The 17135-nt window shown below is 40.7% G+C and overlaps 1 protein-coding gene across 1 annotated transcript in view; it reads left to right on the top strand.

Annotated features, from left to right (window-relative positions):
- The first annotated feature begins 15761 nt into the window (after nucleotides 1-15761).
- Nucleotides 15762-17135, top strand: part of cunh14orf180 (chromosome unknown C14orf180 homolog) — a 99034-nt gene continuing 97660 nt past the window's right edge. The window contains exons 1-2 of the mRNA XM_068581013.1: nucleotides 15762-15899; nucleotides 16284-16392. The gene's annotated coding sequence lies outside the window, so the exon portion shown is untranslated. The remainder of the gene's footprint in view (nucleotides 15900-16283; nucleotides 16393-17135) is intronic.

The raw sequence follows: 17135 nt of genomic DNA on the forward strand, positions 1-17135 counted from the left end.
ATGAATGGCTGGTTGGGCGTTGCTCATGTGTCATGGCGTAAGTCATGATAAATAACAGGAGTGGACTGACAGGTCACAGGACAGTAAAGAGTTGAGATATCAACATCAACACAGGCTCAACCAACAGCAAAGTAATTTTGCAAGTCGTTAAATCACTAGCAGAGAAATATGAGTCCAAGGTTATTGAGCACAGCGTGAGTGATGGAGACTTGGACGGGTCCACAAGGCTCAAGCTGCTGCATAAATGAGATTCAACACTGTGTCATGTCATAGAACTTAGTTGAAGCAGAGGAGAAAAATAATTTTGAGTGGAGACAATGTGTGAGATGTTTCGTGAGGTATATTGGAAGGAATTATAAACTGAACAAGGATGTTCCACCAGCGCTGCTACACTCTAAAGCGGGGTTGTTTCAATTCCAAGAATATGTTTATTCTGATGAACAGTACCCATCTTCTACATAATAGGCAAGAAAGACTGAGGTGCTGGGGGTTGGAGATGTGAGGTTGAGGGGGGGTAGGCAGGGTACACCATCCAATTTGTGATGGACCAGATGCTGTACCCTCAAGCGAGGTATTTTACCCCAAACGGTACCTGTAAAAACTCCATCTGTTGAAATGGGCTCTGGAATATGTCAGCACTAGCTGAAGGCTCTCTTGCTGTGCTCGAGCTGGCTGTCTGGCTCTGAGGATCATGTGTTGTCAGCTGTACCCCATGGGCTGAGAGGGAGAGAGATGCTGCTATGGCAGTCTGACAGCAGGGCTGTGGCAGCCACAGCCTGCACCATCTCTCTGGGAGCCGAAGAGAGGAGGAAGGGGGGAAAAAAGAGATGCTATCATAACATGGAGCCCATGATGTTGAATGTCAGTGTGGTAGAGAGATTGCAAATCATCTCTTCTGAATGTCACAAAAGGTGTCTTATGCATACAGCTGCAACATTTGCTCTGTTGGATGAAAATAATAATGGTCAGCAAGCGTTTGGATGGATGCATCGACGGCTGACGTGTCCTCTGATGCAGAAGCCAAATGTCAATAGGTTCATGGGAGTTTTACAGGTGTGTCTGTACACGAGAATGTATTTAATTAAATTGGCCTACAAGTTTTGAACTGTTATTTGGGCTTGCCTTAAAATATGGCCTTTCAGGGTCATTATGAGGTTACAGTAATTCAGAAAGCATAAGCCCTGTTGCTCGCTCAAAGGAAGCCTTGGGCTTATTCTAGTATTGTATGATGAGTACTTGTAAACCGTGCTGCATAAAATTATAACCTTCTAATTAAGAGTCTTTTTTTTGTACATGTGTTTTGTGTATCTTTAAAATATGTTCTTGACATTTGTTTTTCTCAAAGCCTAAATCTGTAAAAGCGAGCTGAGTATGACTATTTGATTAACTGCCTTTTAATAATTACCTTTCAATTAAGGTGTGGTTGAAGGCTGAGATATATCACTCGGCTCTTAATAATGCAAGTTTAAAGGACCTCAGGGTGAGGCTGAAACGAGAACTAGAACCAGTCTGATCAGTATCTCAAAACTGTGAGGAAGTGCAGCTGAATGACCACCTCACATTTCCAAGCCTACACTGCGTCTGCACAAAACATTGCCTGCAGTTTTTCATCCAGTCTTACTCAATTTATCCTTGCAATTTCCCTCTCGTTCAAAATGTCCATCTTTATAAAGGTCTATGGAGATCCAGGGCTAAGATATTATGGTTATAGCCAGACCTCTGCCCTCTGTCAGTGCATACAGGACATTAGCAAACACTGTAATAGGTTTCATTTGCAAATGAGATCAAACGGGAGACTTTCATTTGGTCATGATTTTCAACAATTTGAAACCCCTTTTCTCATTACATCTAGTTTTCACACCTGCAGCCGTTATTTGCATGGGTGTTTGTGTGGAAATAATCAATCCCCATAGCAGTAATCAATGGGGGGAAAAGTATGCAGTAATTTAGTTAATTAAAAGCTGGGAGGCATCAGACAAGACAGGGCGTTAGATCTCCATTTTAGAGGTGGCATAATTATGTGCTATACTTTGTAAAATGGCTGATAGGGATTTTCTGACTGGGTAAGAGGACTGAATATTCATCAGGCATTGTTAAATGGTATTTGTAGACATATTCAGGAGACTACCCTCACTCTTTAGTTACTCATCCAAAGAAGCATTGGTGGAAAACCATTGTATTGGCCGCAGCGTTAAACATGACATTGTGTGTGCATGTTAATCACTGTACAGAAGCATGTCTTGTAGATATTCGAACAACAGGAAACGAGAGGCTCCAGTGTGGCAGCCATCCTGGCAAGAAAAAGAAAAAACACCAATTAGTAGTGATCTGTTGTAGCTAAATGGACTAGAGTAACAGCGAATCAAATGGGAACACAAGGGAGGAATTCTTTCTAATGTGAAGTCATTTTGATGGGCAACCTGAGCACGGTGGAGCATATGGCAGACTATTCCAGTGTGTTTTGATAGTGTTCATAAACGGAGACCATTGCCATGCTTCATTTCAACCCAAGTGCACTTTGCTAAAGATAAATGCCGCAGAGAAAAATGAGGGGGTGTAAATTGGTCTGTAATTGCGTTCTCTAGGGAAAAACCCTGCATACAAATCTTGTCCCATATGCACTTGCTGTGTAACACCGACGCATATATGTGCAAGTCATATGCACAACTTGCATGGAAATCTTTCACTACCACAAATGCACCTCCGAAACTTTGTTTTAGAAATGGAAATTAGCTGAACTGAAAGTTTTGCTCAGAGATTGCGGATATGCTTACTAAGTGTCTGTCTTTATCACACTTTAACTCCATTATCCATAGTATTGCTGGCATATATCTTATTCAGTGTCCCAGATTACAACCTTGTACGTAAGATTACTGTGATGCCTGACGAAAGCTGTAGTTTATTCAGTTATCTGTTGTACAATCAATATAGTTGAGTTGCAATTCTCCGCCAGGTGTATCTGCAACGACCACAGTTGTTCAACCTCCTGTCTCGACATGAATGGCGTTACAGAACACAGTGAGCCAACTAACGACCAGGGAGTTGACTGCATAGCATCATAAAAAACACTTAATTCAATCTATAAAAAAAAAACGTCAGTAAGATACAAAATAGAAGCTTGCAAAAACATAATTAAACTGACCAAGTTGTCTGCCTGCGTAGCAGCGGCTGACTTGCAGAGATTACAGGTGTGTGTGTGTGTGTGTGTGTGTGTGTGTGTGTGTGTGTGTGTGTGTGTGTGTCTGTCTGTACTGGTAGTTTTGCAGTGGTTATCCTAACAACAATCGGTGATGTACATAACAAGTTGGCTGCATAGCGCCATAAACACACTTCAATCAAATTGAAAAACATGCAGCGAGTTGGCGAGTAATCGACCCAAAAGTACAGCAGTTTGAGTACAGAAAGTTAGCTGTTAGTCAAATGCATTGTCGAAAACATATACGATAGGTGAGGGGCAGAACAGCGGCAGAGAGGGGTTTTTCTACTAGTAGCTCCGTTAGCTGTTCGCCAAACACACCTTCCATTTAACTGTTTGCAAAGTATATAGCAAACGGTTATGGGCAATAAAAGGTGGTTTGAGAAAGTGTGAGTCATCGCAATCACAGAGGTCCATCGACCACCCAAAAATGTTTGCAGTTTGCTGTGGAAGAAAGCAAAATAACTTGTGGAGAGACACAGAGGCGCACACGCAAATACTCACACGCAAATACTCACACGCCAATGATTACATGATTCTCCTGACGGCGATAATTATGCAACATAATAATTACATCGCGAGCTTGTTCTAAACATTTACACCAGCGAGCATACAGATGTGCACTCGCTGTTTCTGTGACTGGTTCAGGGTGCTCCCTCTCTACGAGAGAAGAGGGGACCGCTGCAGAGCATGCCAGTCTGACTTTAGGTGTGGCTGTCGCTCTCTGTTTGAGATGTTCATAAAACATGATGGATAATGTAATTCTTCTGCCTGTTCACATGCGGACAAGCCAACAGTGCTAACAAGTTATACAGAAATCTGTGTCGAGAAAACTAAGATGAATTGCGATTTCTAGATTTTTTTACTTTTTTTATTCCTAAATCACATCCCGCAATTGACTCTTACTGTGTATATTTAGCAAATATTGTGAAATCTCCTTTTTGTTTGCCCGTGTACTGACTTCTTTGGCACCAAGGGAGGGACAGCTGGACAACGGCCGTATCTCCATGTCCTCACTCCACCCTGCAGTGAAATTCATGTATCACGTCTACTCTCATCACATCTCTGTCCAAGCAGGCGCTGCCCATCCACTTCAGCTTGATGCTGCGCTCAACCTGCTGCTCTAATGGAATTGGGTACGTTACTCCCATGGTACAGTCTTACTACAATGTTTTAATTAAAATACCTGCTTCAGAGGAGGGAGGCTCAGAGGGTGAGAGGTGGACCACAGGGTGAGTGACATCTGCCCTCACGAGCACAAAGACAGATGGACATCTTTGTGCGGTCCTTTTTAATGCTAATTATTATGATGATGAGAGTGTCTAATAAGGTGTATGATGGCTAGTTCTTGTCTGGTCCTAAACGATACGATATCTTTCGGTTATTGTTAACAAATATCATAAAAAAACTAATTTGTGAAGCCGATTCAAAACTTTATGATTGACCCAAGGCACATTCGTTTCTTCTAACAATGTAAATACAGGTCACTAATATACTTTCAATTGTAGAAAAGGCTGGACAATTTCCCAAAAGTATTGTAGTCTTCAGGAAATGTTGCTCAAATAAGAGTAAATTGTACATGTATCATTATTTTCTGCATTGGAGTAAAACAGCGTGTGATTATTTTCATCAGAAGAGTGGTGCTTGTAGGATTGACTCAAAATAAACGACAGCACCCATGTTCACGATAATGAAGGAGCAATATCCGTACAATCGTGTGTCATAGTTTTTGGAGAAAGATAAAGGTATACGACCGAAGAAAATATATCAAGTTTGGTTTACACAGGCAATACTTGTTAGTGAGATAATTGTATTGTTGGTTTTGGTCTTTTCATGGGATTTGTTAGAAATAAGAAGAAACTTATTGTCATATTTATCCTTTCAGTATAATGCCTGATAATGATTTAAGGACTGGCGGTTTGTTGTAGTTAGTGTCATTTACAAGGATATGAAGGCTTTACTTGTGCTTTTTTAATTACAATGTATTTTACAAATGAATCTATAATTTTAGATGACTGACTTTATCTGACAGTGAAGCTCTGACAGTATTTTCCATTTCAATCAAATATTAATATTGCTGTTGTGCAGCAATCTGTTTGGAATTTATAATTGTGAAAGAAAATTATCCAATATTCACGATGATAGTGGTTTTCCTGTTTATGATGTAAAACATACATGGTGAGATTATCTCATTGTTAATTCATTAGATTTTCAGATGAATAATGGATTATCTCTTTTGAGACCCATGCCTTTGCTATTAAGAGAATTCTAGATCAGATCAGGCCAGCACGTTTACCTTTTGGTGGAAAGCCTTTTTCACTGAGCCACCATGTTGCGGTGGTATTGCACATCTCATGTGTTACAGAGTGTATGCAGTTTGCTGTAATATTTGGGTTGAACATTTTCTTTAATGCATGTTGCTCTCCTGACCTGCTATTTGCAGTGTCAGTCCTGTAGATGTTTTTATTAAAGGGAGATGAAAGAATTTTTTGGATCTGCAGCAAAATGGAATTAATCCAAGATTTCCCTCGTTGTGATGAATTATGAACTTGATAAACACTTCACTAGTTCTACATTAAGATTACTAAGATAATAATTACTCTGTCTGTATGAAATATGTGAATATCATACGTGGTAATGCTTGAATGATACACTCTTCATTACGATTTACTGTGTTTTAAAATAGCAATAATTAAACATCTGCTACATTTCAATTATTTCCACTTGTGGGTAAGAACGGCCTCGAGCAAATGGGAGGCTGTGCCCTATGCAACTTGGGTACGAGAGCCTGAATAATCAAGATAATTATCTCCCTCAGCAACATGGTTTTTCAAAAGGAATTACCATAAAACATTGCTAATTTTAATGGGAGACCTAATGCTACTCAAATAATTATAGCAAGATGGGATGAGGGTGGAGAAGTGGAGGGACGCTTGAATCATTCACCCCCATTTAGAGGAATTGAACGGGGGGGGGGGGGGGGGGAGGTTAGTAGTTTGTATATCAAAAGGTGGAGTGAGATCTTTTGCTACTAATTGATTCGGCTGAAAGCCTGAATAGCAGGTAATGTGACCAGTAAGTGATCCGGTGATCGTGCATCTAGTTAATGAGTAACTTTATTTCATAGATTCAATTTTCTCTCCTTTTGTGATTACATTCGTAGAAAAGGCACAATTTTGCAAAATGAATGTAGAGTTAGTTAGCATTTTACACACACACACACACACACACACACACACGACCAAAAAGGTCAAGCAATTAATCTAACCATAAACCACGATAAATTACCAAAACCAATTTTGCAGAATAATCCATAACAATATCAGTGCTGGTTGGCCAGGCTGTAAATACACCGGCAAGATGCTGTGATGCATGGCTGCTGAAGACTGCGGTGGAAATAAACAGTTGTCCCTCGGTGAAGGAATAAAATTCAGGGTCAAGTTGTTCTCATTTACCCTCTTACTTGCTCTCTGTTGGTTTCGGGTGATTTGTTGAGTTTATGGTTTATGGCACGTAATGTTAACAGAGTCCCTTTTGTTTTTCCCTTTCCTGTTTTTTGAGAATAGCTCTCAAGCTCGCGAGGCAGCGATAAACAGCTCAGCTGCACACACCGGATCGCTTCACCCTGAGGGGAATTTGCACCAGAGTAGGGAAATTTCTGTTATCCTCAGTTGGATGCTGATTTTACATGTGATCTTCTTTCAACATGCTTGTCATATCTTCTGAAGAGTCTACAATAGAAAACCACTCTTCGTTGTTTTGTTTTTTTCTCAAGATCAAAAGTCATCAGAGAAGGCTTTAACCCAGTCACTCGTCGCTGACGGAACTGATCTTCTTCAGTGACTGCGAGTTCTGAGTAGGAGACGAGTTCCCGAAGGCAGCAGTTCCAGAGCTGAGCGCACAATATCAATTCACCCCTTAATGAAGCTGCTGTAATCACACTCGTGCAGGATGGTCGTCTCTCATTAGCACTCCGGTTGGAGAAACGCTCTGCAACTCTTTGATGTTGTCAAAGATTCTCACCACTGTGTTCAGAACAAAGAGCGTCTTCCTGTAAGATAAGGGGAGGAGGACGCTTCCTTCTGCTGCGCCGAGGATGTCAGGAAACTGTTTGAGTTATGGAACCCTTTGTTTTGCTTCCAAACAAATTATAGGGGGGAAAAAAACAGAATACCACTGTGATCGCTTTTGGGGAACCCAATGTGAGAGGGCAATTCCTAAGCAAATGGGAAAACACACAGCTCTTTTCCTTAGACAGGAAATAATATGAAATGTGTTTTCTCAGTGATGGTCTAGTGACCTGTGCAGGTTATTTTCCTGCCTCTCGCCAAGTTTCGGCCGGCGATCCTGAATGTGAATCGGCAGGATAAATGGATGGATGAGCAGATAGTTGCTGACTGATGTCTAAAGCACTTGTATGGTCGTCTTAAAAATGTTTTTGAACCCATTTGAGGCTTCTGAGGCATATTTGGCATTTGATAAGGCTCAATTTCCAGGTCGCTTTTGAGACACGATCTTGTTTTCCACACTTTGGCTCTTCCATGGCTGCAGTCTGGAGATAACGCTGAGGCTGGAGTCGCCAACCTATTGCCGCAGAAGAATTGGAGAGGGGCAAAGAAATGGGAGAAGGAAAGCAGAGATTGTGAGGGAGTTGTGAGGGAGTACAGGGCTAACTTATTTTTCTTGACTTTGATTGTCTTGGGGGTTTTGGTCACACATGGGAGCTTCCCACGTCGGGGCTGATTAAAAGGCACCACCACTTTCTCCTGCCTTCAGCAGAACGGCTGCAGGGACTAATACCAAACAGAGAAGCTTTCCTAATTGTATGCATACCTGGAGGGCAGTGGACATTAGTCAGTTAGCCCACACTGTTGGCTCCCTGTGTTTTGATAGGAAACCCATAAAGGGAGGTGGGGGGGGATCATAGATTTGTTTGGAAATGTATCATAAAAGATTGACTTATAAAGTCAATCAAAGTACTGTATCTTTGTGGCCCCGGAGACCCCCACTGTAATAAGATCTACCACAAAAGTTTTTAATCACCTTGCCAGGTGTTTTTTTTCTTTTTCTGTCTGAGGATAGACTTTGTCACTGCAATATTGTCACAACCATGCAATAGGCAGTCACCAGACTTTTCAGGTATGTAGTTGTGTTCAAAGATAGATGTTGTTCAACCAAGGGCGCTGTGAGTAGGCCGGTAGAAAGTTTACACTCATGGCTATCATGGCTTGTGTGATCCAATCCCATGACAATGGACTGTTTCGCCTGCTCAATAATCATCTTTCTATCTGTGCTTTGCATCTTGTTCATTCTTCATAATATGTGCTGTTTTACTTAGCACCTCCCCCAATTGCCATTGCCAGTGATACAGATTGTCAGTTATAAAGCATTGAATCACTGGTCATTTTCTGTTTGAAGACCAAATTTTTGTATGAAGTAACCATGATGTTTGCTTAGTTTATGATCCTTTTCCTAACTGCAAAACACAACGTTGAAATGAGAGGATTTAAATTTATTATAGATACGCTTCAGAGTCTTGTTAACTGTTTTCCATGGCAATCGATCCAATTTGGTGAGCTATTTCTGTCTGGACCAAAGGGGTGAATCAAGGGATATTTCTTAGCCATGCTGCTACCACCATATAAGACACAGTATACATTATTTTGTCTTAATTTTTGTAGATTCATGCCGTTACTTATTTTGTAGGTGTACATTGATTATTTCCATACAGAGAAGGTCCAGAGCTGGTAATCAACATTAATGCCATAAACAGTGATAATTCTCAAATACTAAATCTAATGACATGATTTATAAATAGATGGAACTTCTATGCACACGTATTGGTAAATAAAAGTTTAGCGTTTGTGTGCCACAGAGTTTCGTATGATTTTAATCTGACGTACACCAGGGTAATAAATGCTCTACGATGGTCAGGGATCAATGCTCTCTGGATAGATCATCTGCCAGTGGCCAAACACACCCGTGCACTTGTTTAGACCGACATAATTATACCAGGAGGAAATCAACTCTCAGCTAAGGGAAATCAAGGTTTTAATTTAATTAAAGATAAGACTGCACACGAAGATATGCAATGTGTAGGTCTTTATGTTTTACAAGTTGGTCGCCCTGGCTTGGTCCCTGGAGGGAATTTAAACACTGACTGCTGTACTGTTAACATAGCAATCTATGGGCTCCACCACACAGAGTCCAATGATCTGTTTTTGGAATATCGGATGAATTTAATAGTCAGGATATGGATTTACATTACTGCAGATCTGTATCTCATAATCTTTCTCAGAATTTTAACCACATGGTAGAGCTTTCAAACTGACTCATACGTCTATTGACAGACGGCAGGCCTTCAACCTGCAAAGAAAGTCTAATTAAGATATTTGTGCTTCCAAACCCCTGCTACACACACACACACACACACACACACACACACACACACACACACACACACACACACACACACACACACACACACACGGCAAAACGTACACTCATGTATCATTAATGTGTATGTGTCTTACATTTGAAACATCTATTGTGCATGTATAAGCAGTATATGTTTTATGTATTTACTAATGTTTATAAACTACTTTTTATTGGAGTGTGTTAGAAACCACGTAATGAATAAACTGCATATAAATACTAAATATGAAGAGCCTATTTTCTATAGTAGAATAGAATATATAGCCTTTCATTTAAAAGTAAAATTTTAAATTAGTATATAAAATCTCTAATTATGCCACTGTCTCAACAATTATTTAACCCTTGCCATCAGTTCAATAGCTTATCATTTTAGAATCTTGAAAAAACTACACAATATCCAGCATTAATGATGGCAATAGCAGTGTGAAAGCCTGAGCTGCAGCTCTAAGCTTTCTGCTACTTAACCACACCTTCAGAGGCGGAGTGGAGCTCTGGATTTTACAGCTCTCAGTAGACAAGTAGGCTATCGACAGAGAGCAGGAGACTCCTCTGCATTCTGATTACAGCCACTTTGTGACACCTGGGGGACTGGGAGGGATGTCTTTAAACCAGTCATAAATATTCACAGCAACTTAATTGTGCGTGCTGAAGTGATATAAAGACCCGGCAACATCACACTTCTGGGGAATTGATGCTACAGAACGAAGTACTTTGGCACCTCACTCGGACTCGACTTGTGAGAAGCTCACAGGAACAGTCCGTGTCATGAAACATTCCCAGTCTCCAGTCTGCTCTGTTACACATGCAGCCCCGCCTTCATGCATCCTGCTGCTCGTGCTGCCGAAGCGGTGCAGCTTTCCTGAGACTCCACCTCTCACCTTCTGCCATTGTTCCTCCTCCACGTTACCTCCCCCAGTTTTTTTATTGACTCTTTCTCTAATTGCAGCCTGCATAAACAAAGCATGGAAGGGACTTGGCAGTATAAAATGCTCAGATAATTAGTTTTGCAGGGGAGGACTGTGTCTGTGGACATTGATCCGATGGTTTGCTGTATTGAATGTGTGAGGGAGGGACTCCTGTGATGGTGACAGGTAGCCTGTCTCATGGATCACAGCTTCTCGTCAATACTACTCCCCCTCTCCAGTGTGCTGCTGTGGAACATTTTAGTAGAATGACACAGGTGCCCATTGATTTGGGGTAATGCAAGGGAGGCATTACCCCAATTTAACAATATTTCAGTGTTTCTTTTTCATTGGTTTTCCATTTTGTTGTCGTCTTTTGCCAACCTTGCCTCACGTCTTCATTAGTGAAAACAGAACAGCTCTTGACTGTAGAAGTGGATCAACTGATCAACTTTGTGAACTGTCTTTTTCATTTCTGTGTCTCAGGTATTTTTTGGCAGGTGGTATGTAATCTTCAGCATGGTGAGACAAACAGCAGCAGACTCTAGAGCAGGGGTATTAAATTAAAATTCAAAGAGGTTAAGTTACTTAAATGTCCTCCAAACAAAGGTCCAAACCTCATGTCTAAATGGTGTCTTATAGCCTGCGCCTACTGTACGTCTATTAAATACAACAACATTTCTAAAATAATTTCAGAGTAGGGAAGGGAAGATTATTATTCTTGATTTATCTGATTGGAGTCCAGCTAGAACCAACACTCGGTCCGGGTCCGGCCTGTGTTTCAGCATTTGGTGCTAAATCTAAATGGTTAATTTTCTTCTTGCTAAATGGGAGGAGGGAAGGTTTTGTGCAGTGGCGTGTGTACGTGTAGAAGGAATTAAGATGATGATGGGAGTGTTGGGGTGCAGGTGCACCAAGAGCAGGAGGTGACCTTGGCCATGGTTGGGCCCGCAGAGAGGAGCCAGCCATCTGTCTTGGGCCATGAGGAGGTCACTCGGCATCATTGTTTAGTCTGACGGGGTGCGATGGGGTCACTGGGAGGGCCGGACCTCCCGTGTGGGGACTAGAATGGGGTGTCTGAACTTTATAAATCCTGACCATAAAGAGAATGAAGATGTAGACCAAAAGTGTACAATAAATTGTCCAAAAATGTCCACAAGCTGTGATCTACTCTATTATTTTGATAATGCAATATAAGAAATATAAGAAGTGCTACATCACACAGAGGTTACACCTGTGTGCCCCCTCTGCTCAGAATCTTTATTTATACCAATGAAATAGTCCTAGCCACAATTATTTTGTCGTTTTGACGTGGCACCCTATAACCTTAAACCAATTTGTGAGCCATTTTATTGAAACCACGACGAGGGGAAGCAATTTGGACATGATTTGCTTCTTGACTCGGTTCAAAGTGGGCTTTTAATCTCTATCTTTTAGAAATACGTCACTAAAACTATTTTTGTCCTTTTTGTGTGAGTTCACCCCTTTTGTGTTCAAGCCTGTAAAGCTGGTGGGGAGAAATATGTATCGTATATGTCCTGCTCCAGCCTGAGTGCAGCCTGGTTTAAATAGAAAAAAAGGATTGGAGACTTAAACACTATGGAAACCTCTGGAAATATAAACCTCTCAAGCTTGCCTCTTTGTGAGGCTTTGGTGCACACAGTGCTTTAAGATACCATCAGCAAGCTGTCAATGACTGGTAACATGTTTAGCAGGGATGTTTACCAGCTTCACCAGCTTGGTCTAGCTAATTAGCAAGCTAACAGTTGCTTACTAGCTCAACATGTCAATAGATTTGCAGGTGTTGACTCATAAAACAAAGTGTTGGACAGATTTTTCAGGTTATTATACAAGTGTTTATTACAAACTCTTGTGGCAATCTGTCTTGTAGTTGTTGAGATTTTACACTGGATAGGTAGATATTTTATCTGCTGCTGGCGCTGGAAAAAAAAGTCAGTCATTTGGATTTATTTCTGGGGCCTATGAACTTCAAAGCAGTCCATCCGGTAGTGGTTAAGATATGTCGGTCTGGACATTGAGCTGACATTGACATCCAAGAAGCCTTACTGCTATCATAGCTACAAATAATATAATAGACATGAAACGGTTAAGTTTCTATGAAGTCATAGTTTTGAGGTCAGTTAGTTTTATTTACTTTTACAAGCACTTGAAGATCTGTGTTAACGGTTCGTTTGGATCGTAGATAATAGTAGTTTACAGTGCAATCTGAGTAGTTATGAGGAATTCAGTAACAGGTACTATAATGTTTTGCTCGTACAGCCTTGGAATACCTGCAAAGAATAGACATATACTATTTTCGGACATTGGAAATATGATCATTTTTGACATTTTTACTGCTCAGTTTTCTTTCAGTCTTCTTTGGTCTCCCGGGAAGGGACTTGGACCAAATTGGGTTCTTGTCGGAGACAAAAACCTTTTGATGAAGCAGTCAGTCTGACAGGGACATGGCAGGCTTGCAATCAAGGTGTTAAATGATAGAAGGGCCATAATGGCGGTCCTTTCAGTTTAATCACAACCCCATAGCTCAAATCTTACTTGACACTTTCAATCATCATCCCTGTTTCCTTTCACACGAGGCTTGACCCTCTCAGCTTGTCCCTCTTATATTTTTCACTCTAATGACAAGTTTCACTTCTCACCTCATGCTCATTAGTCACCTTTGTAAGTAATAACACCATTGCATCAGGGTCTATAAAGTCACAGGGATATGGCCACATAAATGAATAGCTTTTTTCATAGTGCTGTCACATAAAGCCAGCTTAGCCAGCGCGATATGACCACAGTGCAGCTGTGTTATGGTATTGAAGCATGATTTGTTAAAAAAATAAAATAGAGTTGTAATTTTGTGTTAATCACAACAACTTCAAAGGCTGGGCTTCCGACTTCCTGGACTTGCAATTCAGAGAAGAGTGTACAAATTGCAAATATGGGAGTATAGGGAGGGAGTTCTAAGGCCTTGGTGGAGCTGTGGTCCATCGACTTCTAAGCAGATAAAGAGACACAGGGTGGCAACCAGCAAGCTCCTCGTGAAAGTCACCATAAAATAGTTTTACAGCTCTGCATAGTAAAACTGACCTCCTCACATCTCTTTACCCCGTCTGGAGTGTAATGACATCAAGAGCTTCAATGGCAACAACACACACCAGGGCTCCATGAGACACATGAGAGGAAGGCTTAGCAGCTACGCCTCGCAGACATGGCATAGCTCATTGCTGTCACTTCCTCTGTTTTATGGGGGAACTTTTAGATTAATTGCCGCTGTGACTCTATTTAAATCCAGGAATTCATTATGAGTTTGCAATGATGTGGCCTTTTGTTTGACCCCCACTAGATTAAAACTACTATCGCATCCTTTTCGCGGACTCTCATTTTCAACATGTCACAATTCATTTACACCAAGCGAGTCAGCATGAGCTCCCCCCAAAAAATGAAGGTTTGAGCACTGAATGAACTTTTTTTTTTTTTTTCTCTCCTATTTGTGGTTTTATGTGGCGCTTTTGTGAAACTTTAACGCTGCCATCTTTGCAAGGATCCCTTGTAAATGAGATTTAAAATTCTCAGTTGGGAATATCCTGGCTAAATATCCTGGCTTTGATAGGCTTGCTTGCATAGGCTTAAATGAGATGTCTGCACGCTAAATATGACGCTGGTTAGCTTAGCAATATGATGAAAAGGATACAGCAAATGTTTTGCTCGGAGGCTGTGACTATTAAGAAGAGCATGTTAAATTCAGTCTATGATATGTGGGTAGTTAGTTTATTAGAGGAGATTAACAGTGACTGGTTGGTTGGTTCACCATTATTGTTCACTATGACGATTGATTGTTAGCAGGTAGAATAAAAAGTAACAAAATATGTTTGATAATAGTATTTACTTTACTGTGGCCATGTTCGCTGAGATTGTGGTTTAACGCAACTGGAATTTGTAGCCTTACAAGTGTTTGGAGCTGCACGGGTTTCTTTAAGCTGATATGTCTCAGAAATAGTTAATTTCATGGTTGGCACAGTACACCATCCCCCTCTGTACTGAGTGAGGGTTAAGCCTGTGTAAATGCATAGGTTTCTTGAACAGCACATACCTCTGACATGCTCCTGCTGCTCTCGGTCCAGTGTGTGTGAAATGGTGTGGTGAATCTCACTTCTTTTTCTTTTAGCATGGTTAGCACCCCTTTTGATTTCTTATATGTATTTAAAAGGCTGCCAGCACATCAGAGAAAATGATAATTCTGTTCTTTATGTTTGGGTAGACAGTGCTTTTGGTGCCACCTTTGCACAAGAAACATATGTAAACCATAAGATTTTGTGCAAATTGTGAATTTAAAATATAACTATGGTGACATTTAAAAGCAAAAGAGAGGGGAAAAACACCTCTCCTCAGTAGTTGTGTGGTGTTGATTGGACAGTTTTATGTCTTGGATTGAAATTTATGTCTGCATGACGTACCCTACTGCAAGTAGTAGAATGAACGCTGCACATAGTGAAGCACACTGTTGCTCTTAAATTAGAGTGTCTGTGACCCTCGTGGTCCGCTCACAGATGGACATCCATCCAAAACACACTGTGTCCTCTGACCGTAATCTTGACTCTTGACCGGGGTCGTTGAACTTGACAGGATCCCGACCTTGTAGAAGATGGAACATGGGAGGCATCAGGTTCACACTGACCCTGGCTTTTTGCACAAGAGATTTTGACATGCACTTCCACCCGACACTGACAGATGATGAGCTCCTTTTTTCTTTTAAGAGACACAAACGATTAGTAAGACTGCCATCTATTTGACATCCATTCTTACTGGCTGGTTTTAATACATATAATTAGAATTTGTCTTCTGAAATTGTCAGATAAACGCAAGCAAATCGTACACACTGGAATTGGCCACCTCTCTAACTCTCATTGTGTTTTGGGATAAAAATAACATTTGAAATGTGTTGATGCCAAACACTGGCAAACCGAGAGAGAGAGAGAGCACAATATGAAACAGATGCCATCACAGATGGAGGATAAACAGGCACATACATTTCTGTTACAAAGCAGAACTGTCACTAGCAGCAGTAAATGATAATTGTGTTGTGGCAAAGTAGGGAGTCGGAGCTGGTGTCTCATGGGTTTCATGGCATCCTGTACATCTGTCTTCCTGTGGAAAATTCGAGAATCATACCATGGCCTTTGATATCGTTCATTTGACACACTAGGGCAGAAATGATGTTTGCTTTTTGATTTCTTCTAGATGTACCTTAAGCATCCATGAATAAAACCTATGGGTCTACCAACAGTGTATATTCCTAGTAAAACAGTTGGACTCTGCAGTAAAGAGCAACAAAGGCGTTATTTACCGGGCATGATCAGGTAAGTAATGATACTTGCGTAAATGAGTATTTATGTGATTATTTTTAGAGAAAATCTATGCTACTGAAAATTGCTTCATTGCGTTTGAAACGATCAGTTAATTCATTAAATCTTAATCTGAAATCAATGTTTTTTCTCCAATCAACACATTGTCCCCCCTTGGATCTTGTAATGAGTTAATCTCTGTGATACCTGTTGTCTTATTCTTGTAAGTAAGAAACCCAGAGGAGACTTTATTATCTTCACCTTTCTCCTCTCGTGTGATGATTATATGCAGAAAGTTTTGATTAACTGCCTGCAAGGATATGATATTACAGTAACTGTCATCCTGCTGCCGTATTTATTATGCAGTTTTTATATTTTGGCCACTGCGTGTTTGGGGAGGTGTGTGGAGTAGGTGAGACAAGGTCTGGAGCTGTCACCTACTGAGGGAGCCCAAGGGAGCCCAGGCAGTGATTTACACTCTGGCAGGACACCCGCAGTCTTCAGCATGGTGTGTTATGACATGTAATCACAGAAAGTCTTTTGGTGTTGCTCCTCTCTTTGTCTCTATGCTATGTCTAGCACTACCCCCATCTTTCACCCTGTAACCCTATGGCTATATGGTTGATTTGAAGATTTTGGAGGCTTTTTTTCTTTAATGCTGTGATTGAATTTGCATTTGCCATTTGTATGGAGGTGCGTGTGTGTTACTGAATAGAAGATTTAGATGTGCATCTTTATTGTAAAACACAAAGGCTGAGCACATTCAGAGTACAGAAAGGATTATAACAGCTGGTTATCCGAAATGTTTTTCTCTACCAAACCCCGATAACAAATAAAACCTGCATCTAGATATGGTAGTTTTATTTTATGTGCAATATGTTTCCATTTGTCCATCTTTCACAGGATTAAGCCTTTATTCAATTATAAGATGTGTAATAACTTTCAAGAGGTTTTGTAAGGAAGGTTAATAGTATTTAGTTTTTGCCACCAAGAAACACTGACAACAGACTGGATTTCCAAATGCAGCTGAATTAACTAACAGAAATCAAAGCTACACTATGTATCCCATGATACTACACCATGATATCCAATTATCTACAGCAATAAATAGTGTAGGCCAAACAATATTGAGTTGTGTGTGTGTTGTGGGAGGTCTACTGACCAGTGAAGCAGACGGCTGGCTGACTGATTTATTTAGACCAAGGCTTCTTCAGCCTATTGTACTACACTTATGATCTGTAAGAATGTGGT

This window comes from Clinocottus analis, unplaced genomic scaffold (genome assembly GCF_023055335.1).
Source record: "Clinocottus analis isolate CAN_PGR_092001 unplaced genomic scaffold, fCliAna1.0.p SCAF_17, whole genome shotgun sequence".
Taxonomy (NCBI): Eukaryota; Metazoa; Chordata; class Actinopteri; order Perciformes; family Cottidae; genus Clinocottus; species Clinocottus analis.